We start from the raw sequence: 10,759 nt of genomic DNA on the forward strand, positions 1-10,759 counted from the left end.
AGTAAGGGAACCTCTACTTGGTCTTTAGATCTGCTGGAAATAGCAGTGAAATATTTCCTAGATAACACCTTACCACCTACATTTTCTTTCAATATGCTAGAAACAGCAACTATATCTCCCTCAAATCGCAGTCTAACCTCTTTAACAACGGTAACGGTTTACTGGATAATGTAGTAACTGGACGAGATGGTCGCGGCCGGCATGACTTTCGATTAAGGTTCACCTGGGTCTAAATAACATCAACAACGACGATGTCAATAAGAACGAGAAATAATATCAGTAGGAACACCACCAACAACAACAATAACAACAACAACAACAACAACAGAGTAAATAAGAAAATGTACGAATAAAAACGGCAAAAAAGAACAAGAAAAGAAATAACAACAAAAAGATCAACAACAACAACAACAACGTCAATAAAAACAACAAACAATAATAAAAACCACAACGACAATAAGAAGAAGAACGATGTACATACGAACGACGGAAGACATCAACGTTGGTAAGGCCAACAATAACAACAACAACAATGGCACCAGCAAAAACATTGTCAATAAGAAAAAGAGGCAAAAAAAAGGCAACATTTGTGATTTTAAAAGGGAGAAAGATGTCGCTTGGAGAAATTTGAGAGAAAATTAGAGAAACAGCGGTGGAGAAGGGGAGAATTGAACTTTTAATCTATGAAAGTAATTTAATTTAGTGAATAAATAAATAAATGGATAAATGACAGTGTGTGTGTGTGTGTGTGTGTGTGTGTGTGTGTGTGTGTGGTGTGTGTGTGTGTGTGTGTGTGTAAAGTTGTATATAATTTTTTAAAAAACAACAATCAAAGAACAAGAAAACAATTGTTGCAAACAACCAAACTGATCAACCAATCAATAATAAGCAAATAGACAAACAGAAGAGGCGTTGAATCTTCGCCGCAGCGCCTGTGTAGTGTCTGACGACACGTGTGACGTCATTTGATGATTGACATACGGATATGAGAGAGGGTGGAGCAAGATATAAAAAAAAATGGAGAATCCCGTAGACAATATGGGAGAAAGAAAGGAAAAATAAAAGAAAGAGAGAGAGAAATGATAAAAATAAGGAGAAACAGAAAAATAAAAGCGGAGGTGGAGTAATTTCTTTCTCCGCCTACGTTTTTCAATCTGCTTTGATATATAGGCAACACTTTTATTCTTCCCTAAGATAGTTCCAAGGAACATTGCTGTGTGAAGGAGACAGCATATATAACAAGAACAATACTTGTAATAATAACAATAATAATAATAACTACTTGTAATAATAATAATAATAATAACAACAGTAATAATAATAAATTTCTGTATAGTACTTAAAATATATTTCTCCCCACTCAAAGTTACATCTTTCAAGAAAGAAAACAATGGCACCCGGGTCGCGAGCTGTTTGCCTGCTCGGTGTTTGTTACATTATTTTCATGTCCATGATAAGCCTCATAGCCAGTCAACCACAGTACGACCTAGACAAGGTAGGTAAAAAATACCTTTGCTATTTTCACGATTTCAATGAAAGAATCTTTTTTGCAATCCCACGGTTTCTTTGCTGCTCGCGTCAAATCACATTTTCTTTCTTTTTTCTTTTTTTTTTTGTTACGTTTTAATTAGGGTGGGAGGAAAAGACAGGGCACACCTTCCCCCGTGACCTCTTTTTCCAGGGCCTCCGAGACTAGTGAGAGGAAGGGAAGGGAGGAGATTATCTATTTCTTTACTACCCACAACGGGCTAAACACAGAGGGGACAAACAAGGACAGACAAACGGATTAAGTCGATTACATCGACCCCAGTGCGTAACTGGTACTTAATTTATCGACCCCGAAAGGATGAAAGGCAAAGTCGACCTTGGTGGAATTTGAACTCAGAACGTAACGGCAGACGAAATACGGTTACACATTTCGCCCGGCGTGCTAACGATTCTGCCAGCTCGCCGCCAAGGGAGGAGATTATCTTTAAACTGGAGACTGGGTCCCGATTGCCTGTACCAGAGACTGAACTCCGCTTCAATCATGCAAGGACCAAATGGTGGTGGTGGTGGTGGTGGTGGTCGTGGTCGTGGTAATAAACCGTACAGCGGATTAAGTCTCCCTCTGAAGTAAGAACTCTTCCTCTATTCTTGGACCGGTATTTATTTTATCGACTCCCAAAAAGATGAAAGGCAAAGTCGGCCACGGTGGAATTTGAACTCAAAGCAGAGACAGATAGAATAAGTACCGCAAGGCACTTTTGTCCTGCGCTCAAACGACGATCCTCCTTCAAGTGGTTGGTGGGGAGAAACGGGATTCTCTTTAAAGTCCAATCATTTCTGAGACAGCACTTCGATGAAGAGGTCAAATGACCACCCATTTAGAGAGTAGTGTCAAGTCTTTTGATCGCCAAACTTTTGCCGGATTGGTTTGTTGAATTTTACGTTTTTTTCCTAAAAAAAAACTATTTTCTCCTTAAAATAAAATTCAATCGTTTAAAAAAACAAAAGCTTATTTTCGTTGCCTTTATTTTCATTTACGCCGTAAATTTAAACGATAAATTTCTGTAACTTAACGATGAAATGTCCGACAACGAAACACCCGGCTACGAAGATCCAGGACTACTAAATTGGACCGACGTCCGTCTTAACTTACACTTCTGGCAGCACCGTTCCACTCGCACTATTTTCTATATCATCATTGATTTCTAAATAATTAATCCGCTCTTATTAATGCAAACTTTGATCAGTTTGTCTCTGTGTCTTCTTTCCTTTTCTTGTCGGCTTTGGACTGGCGCTTGTTGCTGAAAGTCTCTTTACTTTTAACATCTGTGCATGTGCGCACTTACATACATCCACCCATACATTCATACATACATACATACATACATATACGAACACGCATACATATACACATAGATACACACTAATTATTATTATTATTATTATTATTATTATTATTATTATTATTATTATTATTATTATTATTATTATTATTATACTATTATTATTATTACTATTATTACTATTACTATTATTATTATTATTATTACTATTACTATTATTATTATTATTATAACTATTACTATTATTATTATTATTATTATTATTATTACTATTACTATTATTACTATTACTATTACTATATTACTATTACTATTATTATTATTACTATTACTATTATTATTATTATTATACTATTATTATTATTATTATATTATTACTATTACTATTATTACTATTATTACTATTACTATTATTATTATATTATTATTACTATTATATTATTATTATTATATTATTTACTATTACTATTATTACTATTACTATTATTACTATTACTATTATTATTATTATTATTATTATTACTATTATTATTATTATTACTATTATTATTATTATTATTATTATTATTACTATTACTATTATTACTATTATTACTATTACTATTATTATTATTATTATTATTACTATTACTATTATTATTATTATTATTATTACTATTATTACTATTACTATTATTATTATTATTATTACTATTACTATTATTATTATTACTATTACTATTATTATTATTATTATTATTACTATTACTATTATTACTATTATTACTATTACTATTATTATTATTATTATTATTATTACTATTATTATTATTATTATTATTACTATTACTATTATTACTATTACTATTATTACTATTACTATTATTATTATTATTATTATTACTATTACTATTATTACTATTACTATTATTATTATTATTATTATTATTATTATTACTATTACTATTATTACTATTATTACTATTACTATTATTATTATTATTATTATTATTACTATTACTATTATTATTATTATTATTATTATTACTATTACTATTATTATAATTATTATTATTATTACTATTACTATTATTATTATTATTACTATTACTATTATTATTATTATTACTATTACTATTATTACTATTATTACTATTACTATTATTATTATTATTATTACTATTACTATTATTATTATTATTATTATTACTATTACTATTATTACTATTATTACTATTACTATTATTATTATTATTATTATTATTACTATTACTATTATTATTATTATTATTATTACTATTACTATTATTACTATTACTATTATTACTATTACTATTATTATTATTATTATTACTATTACTATTATTACTATTATTACTATTACTATTATTATTATTATTATTATTACTATTACTATTATTACTATTATTACTATTACTATTATTATTATTATTATTATTATTACTATTACTATTATTATTATTATTATTATTATTACTATTACTATTATTATTATTATTACTATTACTATTATTATTATTATTATTATTATTATTACTATTACTATTATTATTATTATTACTATTACTATTATTATTATTATTATTATTATTACTATATTATTATTTTATACTATTACTATTATTATTATTATTATTATTATTATTACTATTACTATTATTACTATTATTACTATTACTATTATTATTATTATTACTATTACTATTATTACTATTATTATTATTATTATTATTATTACTATTACTATTATTATTATTATTACTATTACTATTATTATTATTATTATTATTATTACTATTACTATTATTATTATTATTACTATTACTATTATTATTATTATTACTATTACTATTACTATTATTATTATTATTATTATTATTACTATTACTATTATTACTATTATTACTATTACTATTATTACTATTACTATTATTATTATTACTATTACTATTATTATTATTATTATTATTACTATTACTATTATTAATATTACTATTACTATTATTATTATTATTATTACTATTACTATTATTATATTATTATATTTTATTATTATTATTATTATTATACTATTACTATTATTATATTATTATTATTATTATTAATATTATTATTATTATTATTATTATTTTATTATTACTATTACTATTATTATTACTATTATTATTATTATTACTATTATTACTATTATATATTATTATTATTATTACTATTACTATTATTGTTGTTGTTGAATGAAAACTCGCAGCTCATTTTGCTGGTATGATGGAAAGTGTCAACTGTCGACAGCCCGAAGACTAAGGTGACACTTGTTTACTGGTCATGCTTCAAAAACCCTGCGAAGAATTCTAGCAGTTCCAAGCAATGCTGATTTTTGTAGGTGTTCCACCTTGACACTTGCACCAATCTTTCTTAGCCATGTTAATAGTTGAGTGCTGATACTTCAAATAGCACCAATTACTATTGGTATCACGTCTACTCTCTTCATTGAGCACAACCTTCGTATTTCCCACTTCAAATCGTCATAGTTGTTCATTTTCTTCTTCTTCTTTCACATTGGTCCTATTGTCACCGGGGCAAGCTATGTCGATTATCATACATGTTCTTCCTTTTTTATTCTCCACAACAATGTCCGGTTTCCGATGTCTGGTCAGGCGATCGCACTGAATCATTGCATCTTACAGGATTTTGCAATTCTCATTTTCGGTGACTCCTTCTGGAGCTTGCTCGTGCCATTTCTTTGCTCTTTGTAGGCCCTGATTTCTACAAAGCTCCCATTGGATCATTCTTGCCACATTGTCATGTTATCATCATCATCATCATCATCATCATCATCATCATTATTATTACTGTTATCATTATTATTATCATTATCATCATGTTTATCATCATCATCATAACTTTTGTTATTATCATACTTATACCAAAAATAATCGGCATGCATGGTTCTGTGAGTAAATGCCAAAGTGAGAATCTGGATAAGCTTCTGTTTTCAGTAAAGGAAACCAATCCGCTGATTCACACATTACAAATGCAATCAGTAAGCGGAACATTAAAAATATGCAAGACTTTTTAAAAGTTTAAAATGTGAAATCGTTTTCGTTGTTTACACTCTTCCAACGATGGACCCTTATTTCTTTTTTAGAAACCAGTTCCTTCCTTCAAATAATTAAAAGCAGGAGGGAACATTACACACCTACATACATTTACACACACATACATACACAAGTTTCCTATTCTTTTATATGTTTTATTTATTGGGGGTGGGGGGCTGAAACCTTGATATGGCACAACTGTCAGTGGCGCTTGGTGGACCGTTTCGACCCCAATAATTAATAAAGCTTGGTATTTATTTTGTCGACACTGTTTACCGAACTGTTAAGTTATGCATGCGATATAAAGGGACGCGTCTCGACAAGTTGCAAAAGTGTGCATGCAAAAACATACACACATACACAGACACACACAGACACAGACACACACATACACAGACACACACATACACACACATACACAGACACACACATACACACACAAGCATACACACACGCATACACACACGCATACACATACGCATACATGTATGTATATATTGTTGTCATATTTTAGGAGAGCCATTCTACTAATTAATACACTCATTGATTGACCTTTACTCCTTTACTGTAATTTACTAATTAGTTAATTAACAACAAAGAAATGAACTTCACACAAACAGTGTTTTTGTCTTTATTGGCAGACTGACCCTTCCAAAGTACAGCCATGTCTGTATCGACAGCAAGAAACTTACGAAACAAACTAAAAAACCACATGCACGCATCCCCAACCCGCCACACACATACGTGTGTGTATGTGTGTGTGTGTGTGTGTGTGTGTGTGTGGTGTGTGTGAATGTTTATATAGATGTGGTTGTGTGTGAATGTGTTTATATAGATGTGTGTGTGTGTGTGTGCTTGTGCTTGTGCCGGTTCATGTGCTTATATATGTATACACATGTCAAATTCTAACATGCTAACTCGACGGTCATTGTAACTTCAACTGATCAAGGCTATTCTTGTATCTTCTTCTTACTCAAGCCCTTCTTCACTCCATGCGGAACAGAAGACATTGACAACTTTTCTCCACTCTTCTCGACTCTGGGTTGTCTTTTCTATTTCTCTCCTGTTAGATCCCTGTCTTTCCCAACCCCATGGTTTCATAATTCGTTTCAATGTTGCACGATGTTTTCCAAAACGACGGCCTTCCTCTCCCAGGTCCTGTTGGTTTTTTAATTGCCATTGATGTTTATGTAACTTTGCATTGGTCCCACGCAAAACTTAAATCCATTTTTACCTCTGGGAGGAGGTAATCTATGTTAATCTAGTCTTTATCATTTGACCTGTCCAGCATGGAAGGCCGTAGCAGGAGCTTATGATCCGCTGGCATAGCTCTCAGGATCATTCAGGCACTCTAGCCACCACACCACAGCAAGGACTGGACCTGGTTGATATCTGTATCAGGGTGAGGTAAATATTGTTGAACAATCTGTAACAAAATCAAAGGCACGTCTAATAACTGAAGATCAAAAAGAAAACAATAATTAATTTTAATTGGTATACGAGTGGGTATATATTTATGAAAAAGAAGTTTGAAAACGCCACTATATAAGATAAATTTTAATTTCCTTAGACATTTTACTTGTTTCGGTTCTTCTTGAAAAAACGAACCTTATCAAAAATATTTTAAAAAGTTAAGCGTAATAAAAAAGTTCATAATTGTTTCTTACTGGCCTCAACAGAATCCACGTGGTGGTTTTTTGTGGGGAGGAAGCATAATAGCTGTCTTATGTGTTCGAATAAATTAAAGAAATGACCAGTGGCCGAAATAGCAGTAGCAGCAGTGACTGTTGGTCGTAGTAGTAGTAACCGTGGTGATGGTGGTGGGGGGTTGGAGTTACAGCAGTTCTATATATATATATATATATATATACACACACACACACACACACATATATTTGAGTGCTATCCGTCACATGACAGGTATCTTTGAAAGTATACTTTTGTCTTCATAGGGTAATATCAGGAAATATGGCATTCATACAATAATTAAAATTTCACTTTTTTCAGATTTCTTTGTGTTTATACAAAATGATGAAATGAATATAATTTTCGAAAGAAAACAATTTTCTACTTTAAAATAAATTTAAATAAAGCAAATCTTTCATTTGCATAACTCCACCCACAACAACTTTGTCACTATTTACTCCTCCTCCTCCATTTTTATGAGTTTTTCTCTCTTACTCTGTATGTCTGGTGTGTGTGTGTGTGCATGTGTGTGTGTGTGTGTGTCTAGTGTGTGTGTGTCTGTTTGTCTGTCTGTATGAAGCGTTCCATTACTCATTAACATACATGCATGCTAGATATGCAACTATGTGCATGAGAATACATAAAGCAAAACATACAAATTTGCACATATACATATATACAAAGAAACAAAAATACCCTGTTGTTGGTGCTGAAATTCCAATGAAGGGACCTTGGATGTAGGTTAGAAACCGACCCTTTCGCTATTGGCAAGAAACCTTGAAATAAAACTGAACAAAGACAAACATACATATATTTGTAAACTCAAGGAGAAAGGAACCAAACCTAAACGAGTAATACTTTTTTACTGTGTCTTCCTTCTCGCTTTTTCTTATTCTTTTAAAGATATCCAAGGTTCAAGGGAACTAAAAATCACTATAACAAAGGGACTTCTTACCCGAAATATTAGTTCTATTAGATATTTTAAGGTCATAATTCGATATCTTTGCTATTTTGATATTTAACCGCCTCACAACATTACTGTGGCCTTCTAAAACTTCTAAAAATTGTTCGTCTTTGTTGGAAGATTTTTACAAGGCAGCCCCATGGATTACGAATCATCTAGAAGTTTGCAACAGACTTATCTAATACAATAAAGAATAAGAAGAGCTCAAACTCTAACCCTGACCCTATTATTTAAAATGAAATGAAAATAAAGAACATAAAAATGCCTGAAATGCATATGAGATGGTCACGGCTGAAGCATCTATGATTATAGGTCTGCTCAATAACAATTGACCTGGGATTAAACATTAACAAGAATGAAATAATTGAGATAGAGTCAACAGCCGTCAAGTTTCCCTCATTTAACATTCTGCCTTTTAAAAAAAAGAAAGATCATTGTGTGTAGTCCTAGATACACTGTTAAAGAATAAGAAAAAGTAGACGAGAAAGTCACGGCTGAAGCGCCTTCAAATGTCTTCTAAATAAGGACCGATTCTTAGAATAAACAACAAGAACTTTAGTCAGAAAAAGAGATCACTCATGAGGGAGGTACTTTATAGTAGCTTGACTTGCTAAAAATAGCAAGTAAATATTCAATCCTGCTTCATAAAAATGGAAGGACACATTTTATAATATAATCCAGCGAACGATGGCCCCAAATGAAGCTCGTTGATTCATAGGTCTGCACAATAAACACTCTGTGTTACGACGAGGCAACGACAATACAAGAATCACTAAGACAACCAACGAAAGAACCTTAACATGGTCGCTCGGCTGCTGGAAATAGCAACCAAATCTCCATCGGATCCACACATGGTGAATGCTTATTTGTCGAAAGCATACTCGTGAAAGAAAACAAAAAACCGTGAAGATATCGTGAGATTTGTGTTCCGGTTGATATCTGAGTGTTAAAACCGCTCGTATGTCTTTGACGGAAGGGTCCTTCCGTCGAAACATCAAGATTACTAGAACACCGACGTACGTTAGCATCAAAATACTGCAAGACCGACATTTTTTCATAGCTTGTTTTGAATTGCAGCAAATGCCCAGTTTTTTTTTTATATCGTTTGTAAGTTTTTCGCCTGTAACTATCGTCCGTGTACTTTCGCTTGGTATTTCTGTAAAGAGCTAAGAATTTATTTATTCTTGTAGGAGTGGCTGTGTGGTAAGTAGCTTGCTTACCAACCACATGGTTCCGGGTTCAGCCCCACTGCGTGGCACCTTGGGCAAGTGTCTTCTAGTATAGCCTCGGGTCGACCAAAGCCTTGTGAGTGGATTTGGTAGACCGAAGCTGAAAGAAACTTCTCCTATATATAATATATATATATATATATGTGTGTGTGTGTGTGTGTGTGTGTGTGTGTGTGTGTGTGTTGTGTGTGTGTATCTGTGTTTGTCCCCCACCAACATCGCTTGACAACCGATGCTGGTGTGTTTACGTTCCCGTAACTTAGCGGTTCGACAAAAGAGACCGATAGAATATGTACTAGGCTTACAAAGAATAAGTCCTGGGGTTGGTTTGCACGATTAAAAGGCGGTGCTCCAGCATGGCCACAGTCACATGACTGAAACAAGTAAAAGAGTAAAAGAGTAAAGAGTAATCAATGAACAGAGAATGTATACTTATATCTTTTAGAAAATATCTGAATACCAACACATTGACTGTGTGTGTGTGTGTGTGTGTGTGTGTGTGTGTGTGTGTGTGTGTGTTGTGTGTGTGTGTGTGTGTGTGTGTGCCTTTTGAATTTTCGTAAATGCCTAGTTTACAATGTAATTCGTTTGATTGACATCGATTCAGTTAGTTTGTGGTGTCTTCCTTATTCAATAAAGGGAAGATGCGCTACCAATTTGATGGACGACCTCTGGCGACTTCTTTGACAAGTGTTCTATGCTTGTCATGGAATTTCCCAGGGAGAATACGAAGATGGTTTCGCTTTGCCTTCCTCTAACTATAATATATTAGCGAAAGAATTAGAGTATTGATGCCTGTTACCTTACTTAACCGTAAACACGATTGTATTTAAACATTTTCTGTTGATTTATTTAGTAGAAAACGTTGCTATTTGTTTTAACAACAAAAAGACTTTGCTGGAAATAAATGAAAAAATTTCTTGGCGAACTTAAAAGCAAAAGGATACAACTTAG

At 31.8% G+C, this 10,759-nt stretch overlaps 1 long non-coding RNA gene across 1 annotated transcript in view; it reads left to right on the forward strand.

Moving 5' to 3' along the window:
* Positions 1–1,186: 1,186 nt before the first annotated feature.
* Positions 1,187–10,759, forward strand: part of LOC115219999 — a 27,906-nt gene continuing 18,333 nt past the window's right edge. Inside the window, exon 1 of the long non-coding RNA XR_003882399.2 lies at positions 1,187–1,495. This is a non-coding gene — a long non-coding RNA (uncharacterized LOC115219999). The remainder of the gene's footprint in view (positions 1,496–10,759) is intronic.

This window comes from Octopus sinensis, linkage group LG15 (assembly GCF_006345805.1).
Source record: "Octopus sinensis linkage group LG15, ASM634580v1, whole genome shotgun sequence".
In the NCBI taxonomy this organism is placed as follows: Eukaryota; Metazoa; Mollusca; class Cephalopoda; order Octopoda; family Octopodidae; genus Octopus; species Octopus sinensis.